The 17,691-nt window shown below is 41.9% G+C and overlaps 2 long non-coding RNA genes across 10 annotated transcripts in view; one reads left to right on the top strand and one right to left on the bottom strand.

Moving 5' to 3' along the window:
* The window catches only part of LOC106510382 (uncharacterized), a 331,715-nt gene that overhangs the window by 266,145 nt on the left and 47,879 nt on the right, over positions 1-17,691 (bottom strand). The gene's annotated exons all lie outside the window — the stretch shown is intronic.
* Positions 423-17,206, top strand: LOC146403481 (uncharacterized). Its single transcript, XR_014804656.1, has 4 exons — positions 423-457; positions 864-967; positions 1,350-1,461; positions 13,381-17,206. It is a non-coding gene; the product is annotated as an uncharacterized LOC146403481 (long non-coding RNA).

Here is a 17,691-nt window from a genome sequence, read left to right as displayed (position 1 = left end):
TTATTTATCCTCTTTGGGCCTTTAAACTGCAGACAGGTACCTAACGAATAGGCTTGTTATAAGGACTAAATAAAATTATATAAGCCAAGCACTAAGAATAGCACCACACACAAAGTCAAGGATCAATGGTAACCATCAGGATTCCCTTTCAAGATTTCAATCCCATTAATCCCTTATGTGACCGTCTGCTAGAAATGAACAGCCCTAACACCACGGCACAGACACTCCCTGGGCTTCATACCTCCCCTCTCCCAAGCCCATATCCCCAAGCCAGAAACACCATCACTTCTGGAGCCTGCTGCTTTACAAGCAAGAGTGGGAAGGAAGGGGAAAGGTTATTGAGGAAATACCCATTAAAGCACCTAATAAGTACAGTCTTTATCTTTGAATGTCCTGTTCTCCCCCAGTCCCTGTTCACTGAAGTTTAATACTGAGAAGTAAAGGCTCTGCTGCAAAGGTGAGTGGGGAGAAAACAAAACTGGAAGATATTCATTTTTACCGATAGAAGGCCAGTTGTTTAAGAAAAGCTGAGCATGGATTAACAGACACCATCCCAAAGTTAAGTGCTTACAAAGCCAGTCTGATCTGAAATGTAATTTAGATTTTTAAGTGAATGCTCCTTTTGGCCTGTTTTAAACCCTCAGTATCTCCTGGCCCCTTTCAAAGAACGGGAGTCGAGTTTCATTTTCTGAGCCAACTTTCTGCTCTCTGCTTCATCTACTCTGTGTTGCTTTTCCTTCGTAAGGTAATGTGTTTTCATATTTTTATATGCTTCCCAGAACACTTTGAGAAGGAAGGTACCTTATGAGCATAAAATAATATATTGCAACAAAGACATTCTGCTTGTAATTATACCCATGCAGCTTTCTTTACCCTGCGCGAGAACATTCTGCATTTTGATCACCAGGAGAAGTATAATGAAGCACAGGACATATGGGGAATTTCCTTACCTCTGGGATTGCATTAGGTATGATTTAAGGTTGGCACGGGCAGGGGTGGGGGGGGGACCTTAATCTTGTCAAGTCACAAGTACCGCCCTTAATGCATTTCTGTTTCATGTTGATCAGCTTTATGAAAGTCTCAATCCTACATGGCATGCCAGCTTTCTTATTAGATTTTCAATGTTTGTACCATTTGTGGTTAATCAGTTAATTATAACCCTAGATTTAATATTTTTCTAGTTTTCCATTCTTTAGTAACCATAGACATGCCCTATTATATGTCTGCCAATTTCAAATTCCAGTGCTTAGAGGAAAAGCAAGGATCTTTCTCTTTGGCTCCTCAGTTGTAACAAGAGCACCATGGATTTTCCACAAATACACATCTGGCTTTTTGCCTTTGTTGTCCAGGACAAGTCAGTTCCAGGAGACTATCCATCTCCTTGAAATCGTTGGCTGCATACAGAACACCAACTGGGTTGGAGTCTCCTTAGCCCATTCCATTCTCTGGCAAGGGATCCAGGTAGGATTTTTTTGTCTCTAGATCGTCTTGTGACCACATGCAAATGAAGCAGGGGGGGGTAGGTTATGGAGTTTACCGATCATCTGCAATTGTGTGCCAGACACCATGCCACCTGGAAGTGCCTTTTTCCTCCGTGAATTTACCATCTACTGAGGGAGACATCCTCATAAATACACAGATAAACTCACCATCTTGGGTCACTAACTGAGGCAAAACACACTAGAGACATATACTACACGGTCAGCAGACGGAGTTAGAGCACCTCCAAGACCCACAGGAAGGGGCTCCAGACACATTGTATATTTAGTTTCATGGATCTGGGGGCAGGGGGCGGGGTGGAAAGTCAGCATTCATAATTCACCAGGTTATCTGAGCCAGTCCTAGAGATAATCCCAAGCCTGTTTACTAGTATGGAGTCGGAGATGTCCCACCCCTAACAAAACCAAGTGAGCCACCTGTAAGAAATGCTCCTCGCCCCCAGGGGGTTACCCTCCAAAAGAAAGCTCTCTGAGTACCCGTCTGTGAAATGTTACATGCATACCACTGACATCAAAGACCCATCACAGCAGGTCATAACAGGCCACTGCCCAGGAGGCCTGGCATCACGGCTTTAACTTCCCTCAGAGGCATTCCAGCTGCTTCCTAAACAAACAAATAAATAAAAAGTGAGACCTGCCCTTCACTTTCTTTTTTCTTATTTTTTTTCTTTTTACGGCTACACCTGCAGCACATGGAAGTTCCCAGGCTAGGGGCCGAGTTGCAGCTGCAGCCGCCTGCCTACACCACAGCCACAGCCAAGCCAGATCCAAGCCACATCTGCAAACTATGCTGCAGCTTGCGGTAACACTAGATACTTAACCCACTGAGAGATGCCAGGGATCGAACCCGCACGCTCATAGACACTATGTTGGGTTCTTAACCTGCTGAGCCACAATGGCAACTCCACTGTCATTTGATTTCATGAGTACTTTCCGTTTAGCTGTGGTCTCTTTCACACATGGGGTTAGAGATAAAGGAAGTCAAGAATTTTTGAAACAAACTGAGAAAGGTGTCTACCTCTATTTGAATTCTTTAAACTGCATCCTGATGATAACAAGTCTGTTTGTGGATGAGCATTGTTGGTCACTAATAGATACTTCCAGGAGAGGGGAAAACTCTCCAGGGAGGGTCCCAAACCCCCTCACAGCTCTCATTGGCCCTTTTGCCCTGGACTCTGCAGATGTCCTTAAAGATGTGTAAAATGTCATGTAGTTTGACAGCCCCCGAGGGCTCTCGTGTGTGTTGTTTATTCCACCCTGTATATGATAGAACATTCCCTCACAATCTTCTTCCTGGACAGCTTTAGAGGTTTGGAAAAACTGTAAATATTTAGTTCTGCAAGTCAAAACTATCCACGATTGTTCATAATACCTCTGTTTGGGAAAGTCTCAAACATCTGTTTAGAAAATCTTATAGCGAGTTTCTAACCTAACAAAAACTATAAAGAAAAGCACAACGTGATCTCACCTATAAGAGGATAAATGTGGATATGAGAGGGCAATGTGGTCTGGAACCCAGATGTATCAATTAGGATGTTTTGAACTACAAAAAAAAAAAAAAAGAAAGAAAGAAAAAAAGAAAGAAAACTCCACTCAAAATGGCTTAATCAATGGGGCGCACTTATTTTGTCCAAAGTAAGAAGTTTAGAGGCAAAGAGGTTCCAGGAGTAATTAATGCAGCAGCTTAATGACATCTGCAAGGACTCAAGTTCTTTCTGCCAACGTCAATGGTCTGTCTTCTTCAATCTTACGTCTTCATGGTCGCAAGCTGGCTGCAGCTGCTCCAAGCTGCACATTCCACCCATCAATCTTAATTAAGAATGGAGGACTAGAGTTCCCTAGAGGTTCAGTGTGTTAAAGATCTGGCATTGTCACTTCTATGGCTTGGATCACTGCTGTGGTGCAAGTTCAATACCTGGGAACGTCCTTATGCCATGGGTAAGGCCAACAAAAAAAAGAATGGAAGTCAGAGTGCGTTTCTTTCTCATCCTTTTTCAGAGCCAAGTATACTTTTCCAGATGCCATCATGTAGAATTGTCTTTATGTCTTACTAACAAGAATTCTGTCACAAGACCATTCATTCCTAAGTCAACTAAAAGCAAAACAATGGAGTTATCAGTCATGGCTTAATCTAATCACTATTTAACTTCCTGAGACTGGGACAGTGCTTGGCTGCCCAACACCTAAACAAAATTGGCAGGAAATAGAAATGACTGCTGGGTAAACAACCAAGTGTCTATCACACCATAGCATACAAGCTCTTTAACTTTGTGATCCAGTATCTCTTAAATGACTGCCTGATTGGTCAAGAATGAAGGCACTATCAAGCCATAGTTATGAACATGACTCTACCTAGGTTCATTGGCCCAGGTTCAAATCCCAACTCTGCCCTTTACTAGCTTCAAGACTTTAAGTAAATTACTTAACCTTTCTGTGCCCAAATTTCCTCATGTGTACAAGATCCAATAAAATAGTACCTACCCCATAGGGTAGCTCTGTGGATTAAATTAAATCATGTTCATACAATGTTTAGCAGACTATCTAGCACCTGGTATCAATAAAGACTAGTAATTATTATTAACATAATACCACTCTAAAAATTAGATTTCAATGCCTAGAAGGATTTAAGAATCCTCCTTTTTTCATCCTGCATTACCAAAAAATAAAAAAACCTGCATTTTCAAAAAACCTGAAAAATGCAAGGCCATCAAAAAATCTCTGGAGGTGGGTAAGGGAAGAGGGCATAATTTAATTGTGTCAGTAAAAGCACAGCAGTGCCTAAGTAACCACTTAACTTTTAATTTCATGTTTGACCCTTGGACACATAAGTATTTCATTTATCTCAGGAGACAAAAGAAAAGCATATTTAGCAATTCTAAAGTATTATGTATGAATTCAAGAATAACTTCACTATCTCTTCAGAAAATATAGGGGCAAGATCACATTTAAAATCACATGTACTGACTTCACAGTATACCGCGCCATCATACCCTTTCTTGGGTGAGAATTCCTTTTCTTTATTCATTGAGCAATGGTGCCTTATAAAAATGCCAAGATCAAAATCCTTGTGTCTCCCCCTCTTTCCTTCTCACAAACACATCTGCCAAGAGACTTCAGCAATGAGTGGGAATTCATAAACTCCTCTCTAAAACCAGTTACACCTAAGCTATCCACAGGCTCAAAACTTGCCTTCATCCCAGCTTTGTTAATTCTCAAAAGGAAGGGTCCCCTGAGATGCATTGAGATGGCATTAGACCATCATCTTTCCAGTCTTGGCCAGACACCAGATGTAATTATCTAATATGAAGCATGTCTAATTTACTTGGCTAAATGTTTCTGTTCGGATCTGAAATGGCTTTGGCACCCTTGGAAAGAGAACTAAAATGGTCAGCCAATCAAAATAAAAAGATGAACGGCTTCAATAAGCACTGTTCAGCGGTTGCTCTTTGCTTTAAGAGCAGTACTCTGTCACCTCTGCGCTGTGTGACCAACACAAAGTAGAATTCGAAATGACAGTCATAAATTTTATTTGTAGCCTTATTTGAAATTTGCTTTGAGAAACTTTCAGTCCAACCCTAAACTATTAAAACTTCAGTGTATTTCTGGTTTGAATATGACAAATGAAAGAGCAAATCTCCCCTCACATTTTTATAAATCCCTGATGCAATTTTTGAAGCTTGAAAAAAATGATTTGGGAGTTTTTCATAAGCTCCTTATGAAACTTATTCTCCGACTTTCCTTAGTACCAAAAAGGGCTCTTAAGCCAGATGGATAGAAAGAAAATCTAGAAAGAAAGCATACAAAATCTAAAACAAAAGTACAAATCTCTGAATCATAGAATACATCGTTTTCCTTTGAGTTGTAAGTTTGCCATATGGAGATAATAAGGGGAAAATTCCTAATACAATCTCCATGGATTCTTTCTCTCTGGGGGCCAAAATGTTAGTACATCCCTTCGAAAAGAAAAACTCAAAGGATAACTAGTATCATACATAAAGTGAGTTGTTAATGAAACTCAGAAGACAATATAATATTTTATATATAAGTAGGCCATTAAAAAAAACTTTAGTTGTTTCATATAGAAGTAGGGTTCATCCAACACACAAAAATTCAGGGCAATATGAAAAAAAAAATCAAGAAATACCAGTTAGGGCAAGAATTGAACATGACACCATCTAGGTCTGTTCTTGTTTAGGAATGCCAAAAGAGAAGATCTATAATAATTTTTTGGCTTTTCTTTAAAAGAAATTTTTTCTTACTTCTTTGTTCTGCAAGAAGAAGAAAAAAAACAATAATTAGCAAACCACAAATGAGAGTGAATGCTCTCATTTAACACAACAAAATATGCCACCCAGGCCCACAAACTAACTGCTGCCATCTTCACTTAGCAAGCCCGTTTTTCCCCTTGATTTTTGTAAACTGCCAACTTCGAGGAAGGAGAGGTGAGTTGTCACCTGAAGTACAAAACTCACTAGATGGGCTGAAATAAGATTTTGAGAGACAGGAGTTTCTACTGTGCCACAGTGGGTTAAGAATCAGACTACAGTGGCTCGGGTCACTGCAGAAGTGCAGGTTCAATCCCTGGCCCAGTGCAGTATGTTAAAGGATCAGAGTTGCAGTATGGGTTGCCACTATGGCTCGGATTCATTCTTTGGCCCAGGAACTTCCATAAGCCACAGGTGCAGCCATGAAAGAAAGAAAGAAAGAAGGAAGGAAGAAAGGAAGAGAGAAAGAAAGAAAAAAATTTTTTGAGGGACAGCAAATACTTGCAGAGCATCGATTCTGTGCAAGAGTCTTGACTATACTCAAGAGAATAAAAAGTATATGAGATAAGTGCTGGTTTCCACCAGAAATTAGAAACAGGAGTTCCCGTCGTGGCGCAGTGGTTAACCAATCTGACTAGGAACCATGAGGTTGCGGGTTCGGTCCCTGCCCTTGCTCAGTGGGTTAATGATCCGGCGTTGCCGTGAGCTGTGGTGTAGGTTGCAGACGTGGCTCGGATCCCGTGTTGCTGTGGCTCTGGAGTAGGCCGGTGGCTACAGCTCCGATTCAACCCCTAGCCTGGGAACCTCCATATGCCGCAGAAGTGGCCCAAGAAATAGCAACAACAACAACAACAACAAAAAAGACAAAAAAAAAGACAAAAAAAAAAAGAAATTAGAAACAAGTAGAAGAATCATGAATTTTTTTTTTAATTCTGGCCATTAATACCACCACAAAGTTATTCAGAACTGATAAGTTTCAGCAAGACGTGTTTTCTTAATGAAAGTAGTTCATTTCCGTTGGGTTTGAACACTCCACTCTCCCAAACACTGACATCGAAGGTGAAGGAAAATGCTTCCTGGAAGACGGTTGAGAGTCTAAAGAGCTAGAGCATCCCTGTGTCAAAAGAAGACCCTGGAAAAGTGTGGAAGACTTACTTCCCCATCACTGCTGGCCTCCGCAGAAAATACAAGCTCCTGAAGGACGGACGGCATGTCTGCAATATTCATACCTCTTTCCCTAGAACCCAGACACACACCTGAAACCTCGCACGTGCTCAGTTAAAGCTGTTACCATTACTGTTAAGCCATGGTGTGGAGGTGTGTGGGAAAACCAGAGAGGGTGAGGCAGAGCTGTTCACGTTGCCCCTGCCCTTTCCGTTGTCCGGCTGGGTTGTGGGGGGTGGAGGGGAGGACGGGGTTCTGAAGAGCTGAGGCTGGTAGAGGGTCACCTCATCCAGGGATCTGAAGGCTGTGTGGAAGCCGAGGGGGTGGACAGAGGCGTGACTGGGATACAGAAACCTAACTGGTTCCCTCAGCAAAATAGAGCAGCAGAGGCAGGATGTGGATACGGCAGGGAACGGTGATTAGGACAGAGTGCAGGGAAAAAGGAGGCGGCCTGGGAAGATGTCTGCAGTGGGGCCGAGGCTGTCTGTGTGATGTGTGGCTCCACCGCTATTGGGACCAGGAGGGTTTCAACAGAAATCGGGTAAGTCATCTTGCCTCAGACTTCAATGCCTTCTCTAAGAATCAAAGGGCTCCCAACACATCATCAGGTAAATGTTAAGAAAAATTAAGGTGTGAAGGAAGGTGACTGATTACAGTATGAACATGTGAAAATCAATAGCATTCATTGAAATAAACAATTAGAAAGTGCCTTTTTAAAGTCCAACTCATGAGTTCCTGTTCTGGCTCAGTGGGTTAAGAATCAGACAGAGCATCCTTGAGGATGTGGATTTGATCTCTGGCCTCACTCAGTAGGTTAAAGATCTGATGTTACCACAAGCTGCAGTGTGGGTCACATATGTGGCTGGGATCCCACATTGCTGTGGCCGTCTCATAGGCCCACATTTGCAGCTCCAATTTGACTCCTACCCTAGGACTTCTACATGCCACAGGTACAGCCATAAAAAGAAAAAAAAGAAAAAAAAGAAAGATCCCATTCGCAATAGCAACAAAAAGTATAAAACGTCAAAAATATTCAATACCTATTTGAAGGAAACTTTATTAAGAGAAAAGACCAGAATAATTTAGAGAGTGAGATAGTAGATTCCTGGTATAAGAAAACTCAGTGTTTTTTAAATCAATTACTTCATTGTAATCTATAATTTTAATACAGCTGTAGTCTATATTCAATCAAACATTTTTCATACCTGACAAACTCTAACCTTCATCTGGAAACAAAATGTAGAAAAGAGCCAAGAAATAACTTTAAAAAGAACAGTGGGTAATATAACATACTTTAAATCAATTAAAATATTGTACCAATTGCTGTTGGTACAACAATTAATAAATAAATAAACAAAATACAGAGTTCAGAAGTTGACTGATTATATATAAAAATTTAACAAATGAAAAATGTGGCATCTGATCTCAATAAAGAAATGATGAATTATTCAAAAAGTGATCTTAAAAAACAGACTACATATTTAGGAAAAATAGAGTCAGATTCTTACCATGTGTGGAAGTAATGTTTAAACAAAAAAATTTAATGTAAAATACCATCTTAAAATAATATTTTCAAAATATTACAGTGAAGAAGGTCTTCCTAAGCAAAACACAATACAAAGTCAGAGAGGAAAAGAATGAGAAATTTGAGGAGTTGAATATTTACTTCTGCACAATGAAAGAAACCATAAAGCTAGAAGGTGAACTACCGACTCTACTACAATATATACGACACAAGCAACTGGAAGAACAGGATTCAGGAAACAGTTTCTGAAAAATCAATATAAAAAGTTAAGCAATCAGGAAGGACAAAATGAACAAAGCGTTCGAAAAAGCAATCCACAGCAGAAATATAAACGGCTGGTACATATTTGACAAGGTGACAAATGTCACCAAAGATCAGGAAAATGAAATGAAAATAACAAAACACCATTTTTACCCACTCGATGAGCAGAAATTAAATTGATTATTAATAACCCAATTGGGTCAGGGTGTTAGTATAGGAAAGACTCAGACCATTGGTAGAATCTTAAATTAGAGCCCTCTTTGAGAATGATAACGTAGCAGTCTGTATCAAAGTTGAAATGAAACCTTCGACCCTCAAGTTCTACTCTCCAGAATCTATCCTGAAGACATATTGTGTCCCCACAGGGAAAATTTTGCTGTATTATTTGAAATAATAAATTTTGTGAGACTAAATTATCAGACAAGACTTCAAATTGTGACTGGGTTGGATTTACGGAAAGATGAAAACAGTCTTCAGCTAGATGCTTCATAGAACATTTTCAAGAGAAAATTTTACTCTCTATATTTGTGTCTTTCCCACTGACTTGAGAAACTACCTAATCCCCACGGAAAGTGTAAATCCAGCTGTATCCAAGGTGAACGTTTAAACACATGCAAGGATCAAAATGGAGAGTTAATTTGCACTAACTCGGGAATGGTAGCCCTTGGGAAGACAAAGGCTATATTAGAACAGAGTCTCATCATGAACTTAATAGAACAAATTGGGAGAGATGAGACAAGGTGGATGGACGTGGTGACACCGGCAGAGAAAGTCCACTGAGGGAGTTAGCACAGAGTCAGAGCACAGAGTACCTGGTGAGAATTTGTCATCAAGCTAGGACCCTTCTGGTAGATGGACAACGGTGGGTCACAAGGACAGATCCGTGGCGGTGTGGAGTTCAGACCTAGGAAGTATGCGGGGATCCCAGCAAGCAGTGTGATGGGAGCTGTGATATGAAGAGATCCTCAGGCATGGGATTAAGGCTCAGGGCTAGGCACCCAACAAGACAGTCACAGTCTGGGCAGGACGGAGTCATCAGCAGGCCACCCAGTCAGGGGAGTAGCTCTAAGATAGAAATTTCCAAACCAAGGGCAGTTTTCCCCACTGGGAACACTTGGCAATGTCTGGAGACCCTTTGGTTTTCCTGCTTGAGGAGTGTACCAGTGGCATCTAAAGGATAGAATCCAAGGAAGCTGCCATATTTCCTAAGTCTATAAAACAGTCCCATTTTTTTGGGCAAAAAATTCTCTGCCCAAAATGGTGCCACCATTGAGAAACTAGGAAGTTCCCCTGCAGTGAGGCGGGTTAAGGATTCAGCCTTGCACAGCTGTGGTGTAGGTCACAACTGTGGCACAGGTTGGATCCCTGGCCTGGGAACTTCCACATGCCACAGGTGTGGCCAAAAAAAAGAGAGACAGAGAGAGAGAGCAAGAAACCCTAGTACATGGAATAAAATAAAGACAGTTATAGACACAAAATCAAGGACTAGGAATTAATCAATGAACAAAGTCTAAGTGTGGAACTGAAATAGGACTGATGGGAGTTCCCATCGTGGTGCAGTGGTTAACAAATCCGACTAGGAACCAGGAGGTTGCGGGTTTGGTCCCTGCCCTTGCTCAGTGGTTGAGGATCCGGCGTTGCCGTGAGCTGTGGTGTAGGTTGCAGATGCGGCTCATATCCCGCGTTGCTGTGGCTCTGGCGTAGGCCGGCGGCTACAGCTCCGATTCGACCCCTAGCCTGTAGCCTGGGAAACTCCATATGCCACAGAAGCGGCCCAAGAAATGGCAAAAATACCAAAAATAAATAATTAAATAAATGAAATAGGACTGATGTTGCAATGTTGAGTTAGAGCTGAGTCGCCTGTCTGTCAGACTAGGCTCTTTTATTTCCTCCTAATTAGGGATCATGTTGGCTCAGGATCTTGAGTGAAAAGTTCTCCGAGAGTTAATGCCTGTTCCACCACTTACTCTGAGGGACCTTGGGCCATTCATTTAGTCTTGTACACCTCAATTTCCTTCTCTAAAGAATAGGGACAAGAATAGCATCTGGGGAGTTCCCGTCGTGGCACAGTGGTTAACGAATCCAACTAGGAACCATGAGGTTGCGGGTTCGGTCCCTGGCCTTGCTCAATGGGTTGAGGATCCGACGTTGCCGTGAGCTGTGGGGTAGGTTGCAGACGAAGCTCGGATCCCGCATTGCTGTGGCTCTGGCGTAGGCTGCAGCTACCGCTCCGATTAGACCCCTCGCCTGGGAACCTCCATATGCCTCGGGAGCGGCCATAGAAAAGGCAAAAAGACAAAAAGACAAAAAAAAAAAAAAAAAAAAAGAAGAGCATTTGCACTACAAAACAAAAATAGGATTGTGCATGATAAGTGCTCCTAACACGTTGGCAAGTGGATATTACATGACTGATAATTAATAGTTGTAGATGGGGATCAAATAGATAAACTTGGGGAGAATATTTTTAAAAAGGAGAAGACAGGAGTTCCCATTGTAGCTCAGTGGGTTAAGAACCTCGTAAGAACCCAACTAGTACCCACGAAGATGAGGGTTCAGTCTCTGGCCTCACTCAGTGGGTTAAGGATTCAGCATTGCCACAAGCTGCAGTGAGAGTCGCAGATGTGGCTCAGATCCAGTATTGCTGTGGCTGTGGTGTAGGCCAGCAGCTGCAGCTCGGATTCAACCCCTAGCCTGGGAACTTCCATATGCCACAGGCGCAGCTCTAAAAAAAAAAAAAATTTAAGAAAAAAAATAGAAGACAGAAAAGAAGTGAAGCAGAGCATGACTGACCCAATCCACCCTAAAATTACTGCAGAGGCTTTTCAGGGAAAAAAATTCAGGAACTAGATTTACTTAAAGCCAGAGTTTTATCATGGGTTAGTGAAAACCAAGAAATGTCAACACAGAAAGGAAAGTTCTCTGATTTATTTGTATAAAGTGTTTCAGTCATTAGACTCCAATGAAAAGAATAAAGCTCCTCTTTTTTAAAGTGACTAATTGCAGTATTCGGTTCTCAGCCCTGTATTCTGAAACATTCTGGGCCTGACATTTTTCCTTTCCTAAATCAAAGATATTCTGGAATATATTCAATCTCCCTTCTTCCCAAGACATACAATGCTGGACCATGTGCTTGAGCATCTACCGCAGAGGAATCAAGGACTGTGAACCAAAAAGACCCTGCTTGTCCTATTCTAATGCCTGATTAATTTTCTGGAATTTACATAATGAGAAACAAAAAGGAAAACAAAAGGAGAGGAAGTGGAAATCATTCTATTGTATATTTGTTTCTAAAAGCAGCTTGACTGAGCCTTCCAACAATCTCTCAAAGTCCCAGACAGATCGACAACCACCGCATGTGCTGAAACCACCTCATCATAAAGATGCCAACAGAGGAAAAGTCACAGCAAGGTCTGGTGCCTCAAATCCCATCTAGGGAAGGAGACTGAGACTGAGCAAGAGTCCTCTCTATAAAACGTTTTCTCCGAAGCTCCCCTTCAGCCTGGACACTAAAGATGGCATTTAGAAAGGCTCCCACTGGGGTTCCCATTGTGGCTCAGCAAAAATGAACCTGACTAGTATCCATGAGGATATAGGTTCCATCCCCAACCTCACTCAGTGGGTGAGCTGTGGTGTAGGTCGCAGACGTGGCTGGGTTCCCAGGCTGCTGTGGCTGTGGCGTAGGCCAGCAGCTGCAGCTCCAATTTGACCCCTAACCGGGAACTTCCAAATGCTGAGGTATGGCCCTAAAAATGGCAGTGGGGGGGGGAAGGTTCCCATGTGGTGTCTTCTGAGTTAGAGAAAAGAAATATTGCCATTCACCAGAGATGGAAGCCTTGATGTATTTGAGCTGATGTGGATATTTAGGAAAATAAACCAGTTCCCCCAACTGGCATGTATGTGTGGCTTTAGCCACAACGATTTAAGACTCAAGAAAACCAGAGCTGAGCTTCATGGTCACTTTATGAGCTCAACTGCTCCAGGTGTTCATTCTACCTTCCTGGGAATGTTAAGGGTGAAAGAAACAGACTCCTTGGCCTACTAATTATTTTCCCAGAAAAGAGGAAATGAGCTTAATGTTGGATAATATCTTTGATAATAGCAGCTAGACTTTGTAGCTTTACCACCTGCTTTCATATATATTATAGCATTTGAGCTCAACATGACCATTTAACAACTCTGAGAAGACTAAGGCCAAGAAAATTTAAGCAACTCATCCCAAGGTCACACAGCTAGAAAGTAATGAAGAGGAGACTCACACCCAGATCCAAATGATTTTACATCTCATCCTTATAATTTCACACATCATGCTACTTCCCCGCACCTTCTCCTTCGGTTAAGAAATTCAGAGGGAGGAGTTCCTGTTGTGGCTCAGAGGGTTAGGGACCCAACATTGTCTCTGTGAGGATGCAGGTTCAATCTATGGCCTCGATCCGTGGGTTAAGGATCTGGTGTTACCACAAGCTGCAGTGTAGGTTGTAGATGTGGCTCTGAATCAATGTGGCTGTGGCGGAGGCCTACACCTGGAGCTCTGATTCAAGCCCTGGCCTGGCAACTTCCATATGCCACAGGTGTGGCCATAAAAAGAAAAAAGAAATTAAAAGGGAGAAGGAAATGAGCCCCGTCTTACATGGAAGGCTGCCCTTCACCCTTTCTACTCCACCTTCAGGAAGAGGAGGTTTCCCAGCTTTCTGCATTTCATCATCACCATGGAAGGACTTCACCATGTCATCCGGCCATCGCCTTCCTGAATATTCTCTCCAACTTCATTCACCCAGAGAATACAGCCTTCTGAGGGTGATCTGTGGAATTACTGACATCATCCATTAAGTCCTATCTAGTTCATAATGCTGTACCCCAAAATGAAGTAACTGAGGTTTCCTTTTTTTTTTTTTTTTGGTCTTTTTAGGGCAGCACCCATGGCATATGCTGGTTCCCAGGCTAGGTGTCGAATCAGAACTGTAGCTTCTGGCCTACACCACGGTCACAGCAATGCCAGATCCGAGCCACGTCTACAAACTACACCACAGCTCACGGCAACACTGGATCCTTTACCCATTGAGCAAGGGCAGGGATCAAGCATGCATCCTCATGGATGCTAGTCAGATGTGTTGCACTGAGCCACTGTGGGAACTCCCAGGTTCCCTATTTTTACTAGTCTTCATCTCTACCCTCAGATCCAATTGAGAAAAGAAAACTTTGAATTGAGTCCATGTAGTTATTTTATTTTGAAAAATAATTCTAAATATTACTCTGTATATGAAAGAATTTGACGTTAGGCACATGCGCGTGTGCGTGTGTGTGTGCGTGCGCGCGCGCGTGCGTGTACAGAGGGGCAATTCTAGCTACTTTCACGATGCAAAAAGATTTCAGAATATAAATATAAATTCCAAATTTCAAAGTGAAAAATTAGTTGTTTTTAATCAGAGTAGTAATGACAAAACTTTGACATACCAACTGTCACAGATCATTGTTTAGGAACGTAACATTACAGTGTATATTTATTTAAAATAACTTCTCTTTATTGAATTTACATTTAAATCGTCTAAGTTTTCTTCAGTGCTAAATGATGAAATAAATATAAGCAACAGCAGAGCTGCCGATTATAGTTGTTATGGGCAATGACAGAGTCATAACCTTTGACATAATAATTTTTGTACCTTACACAGTAACGCTCATCTTCAAACATTACCTAATTGATGCTTAAAAATATCCTCACAAATCATACGAATGAGTAAAGTTCTCATGCTCTATTGACACTTTACATACTTTCCATTAGCTGATTAATTTCTATTTAAAAACAACTAGAAGTCATCTAACATGAAAATAAAATCTGAAGTTTTTTTTCTGGCTTTAGGAAGATGATGTCTTTGCCATTCTTGTTTAAATTGCTTCGATTATTTGGAAAGCATACATTCCAGACCCAGCCTTACCCTCCTCATTGGCTGGGCTTATGTTATGTAATAAGACTTCAGCAGCCAAGGTGAGAGTAAATTGTCTTAGCTACAGAGGACGCAAGCTATTTGTCCAATTACTCCTAAACCTACATCCCCACAAAATGTACCCACGTGTTTTAAAAGAAACAAGGAGGCTTTGTACCTGTAACTTGATAAATTCAAAATGCCTCAGCCGGAGTTCCCGTCGTGGCGCAGTGGTTAACGAATCCGACTAGGAACCATGAGGTTGCGGGTTCGGTCCCTGCCCTGGCTCAGTGGGTTAACGATCCGGCGTTGCCGTGAGCTGTGGTGTAGGTTGCAGACACGGCTCGGATCCCGCGTTGCTGTGGCTCTGGCGTAGGCCGGTGGCTACAGCTCCGATTCGACCCCTAGCCTGGGAACCTCCATATGCCGCGGGATCGGCCCAAGAAATAGCAACAACAACAAAAAAAGACAAAAAAAGACAAAAAAAAAAAAAAAAAAAAAAAGCCTCAGCCGAGTTCCCATTGTAGCGCAGCGGAAATAAATCCACCTGGGAACCATGAGTCTATGGATTCAATCCCTGGCCTCGCTCTGTGGGTTAAGGATCTGGGGTTGCCGTGAGCTGTGGTATAGGTCACAGACGCAGCTCAGAGCCTGTGTTGCTATGGCTGTGTTGTAGGCCGGCAGCGGTAGCTCTGACTTGACCCCTAGCCTGGGAACCTCCATATGCCACTGGTCGCAGCCCTAAAAAGCAAAAAACAAACAAAAAAAAAATGCCTCAGCATTTGTGTGATATAACAGTATTTGTGTGATATAACAGTAATTATTTATGAAACACTTAATATCCACCAGACAATATCTTAAGGGCTCTAGCTCACTTCATAATTATAAAAACCTATGATGGAGATAGGATCACTCTGTTTATTCTTTGTATGATATCATCATCAATACATACATATGTGTGTACATAAGCATATAAATAAATAAGGTATGGAGACTCAGGGATATTCAAGAATTTGCAAAAGAAGAGATGCAGCCAAGAGAGAAAGCCAGACCCACCCAATTACAAAGCGTACCCACCCAATTACAAAGGGTACCCACCAGTGTACCAGTTGCTCTTAAACTTCTGCAAGCATAAGAATCACTGGTAAAAACACAGATCCCTGGGCCTCAATCCACAGTTTCTGATTCAGTAAGTCTAGAAAGGTGTGGGGGGTCTCAAGCATTTGCATTTCTAACAAGTTCCAGGTGACAATAACCACATTATAGTTCACTAATTGATGCTAAAATAGTGGTACTTCCTCCCACGGATGGGCCTGTCAAATAATTTGAAATAGGAATGTTTAATGGTGTTGGCCAGTGTTCTGAGGGGAAAAAACAAAAGAGGTGCTGGTACTCAAAGAGACATGTTTTATCACAAAAAAAATGCCAGGCCTCTGCAAAATTTTTTTCAGAGAGTCTCTGATCCTAATTTATCAAATCCACAGGGGACACACTCCCCCAAACCATGCCATTCTTACTCTTTCTCTGAGAAGTTTTTAGCCCCTTCTTTACTCTCCTGAGGACAAGAACTTCATCTATGTATCCATTTTCTGGATCCCACTCTGGACTTACCCAGTAAGGTCTGTCACTGATGCTGCAAGGCTTGTACACAAAACTAGCGACAGCAAGGATGCTACCACCCTCTCCCAAACCTGTGGGAGAACCATCATTTTTCCCAATCACTTAACAGGAGTTTGCTCTTCATCCCATAGGTTCAAGAACTGAGTTCATGATTTATTGCTATGGCAAATTTGCTTATACTAAAATCTATGCCAAGTCTAAGCTTGGAACAAGATTTTATGGGCCAAGTAGTAAACTCCCTAAAATCAGGGTTTAAAATGGAAAATGTTATTCAGACTAATTATGGGTCATGAAATTGGGCATTGCTATAGCACGCTTTTCTTAAACATTATCCCAAATGAGGCCATCAGAAGACCATATGGGCTGCAGACCCAGCCCAAGTTCTTGGTCAGTAAGTGGAACAAGCCTGCAGTAGCAAAGGGGAGTGACTGTCACCACCATTCCCAGGCAATTTCTCATTAGACAGCCATGCCATGAGGCTTCTTACACCACAGAGGACAGAGGGTAACAGGCGTTCATTTTAAAATATGGGGGACGAAGAGAGGGAAAATGGGATAAAACAGAAGAAATGACTCCTCAGTCAGGAAACAAGAATGTCTGGTAGGAAATCTTTTCAAAACCATTTTGAATAAAAATAAACTTGCTGTGCATTCAAGAGCTGAAAAGATTTAATTCCTGGAATGCAAACAAATTAAATGTATGAAAACTGTTTACGATAAGGACTAAAATTGGAATAATTGTAAGGATGGGCCAATATTTTTGTTCAACTTTATTTCAACTGAAATAATAGCTTCATGAACAAGTTCTAAAGTACAAGATGACTGATTACTTTATACTCTAGGAGATGAAGTGAGTTCTAATTATGAAATATTCTTTTCTGTGCTCAACATGTATGGATGGGGTCTTTGCTGATAATTCTTGATATTCATAAAAAATAAGTTCCCAAAGTAAGCTTATTTTCATGCTGTGGTATTATTAAAAGGCTGCACTGAACATGAGGAGGGGAAAAAATGCCTTGTCTAAAAAGCTTTGGTGGAGTGGGATGGTGGAGTGGGAGAGTGTAGAACTCAACTCCCCCCATAAATACATCCAAAATATGTCTACATATGGAACACTCCTCACTGAAAACTGACTGGAAACTGTCAGCGAGGTCCTGTACAACCAAGGCTATGAGGTCCACACATAATTAAGTAGGAAAGGAGGAAAAGCAATTGGCTTGGGACCTGTGGCCCTGGGAGGGGGCTTACCCTGGAGAATGAGCAGTTCGAGCCACGAATTGGGTGCTCCAGTCCTGGGGTCCTTCACAGGAGAGATGAACCCCTTTTGCTGGTTGGCAGACCCCCTGGGACTAACAGGAGGATTGTAGGAAACTTGGACTCTGCTCCTGAGAAGCACACATGCTGGCTTGCCCCCAAAGCAGGAGAGGAAGGGCAGTTTTG

Source organism: Sus scrofa, chromosome 5, assembly GCF_054392235.1.
Source record: "Sus scrofa isolate SSC_HxYL_T2T_F1_AM1 chromosome 5, Sscrofa_HxYL_maternal_Yorkshire_Landrace_v2.0, whole genome shotgun sequence".
Lineage (NCBI taxonomy): Eukaryota > Metazoa > Chordata > Mammalia > Artiodactyla > Suidae > Sus > Sus scrofa.
The sequence above is the reverse complement of the archived record's forward strand: the minus strand, read 5'-3'. Positions and strand labels throughout refer to the sequence as shown.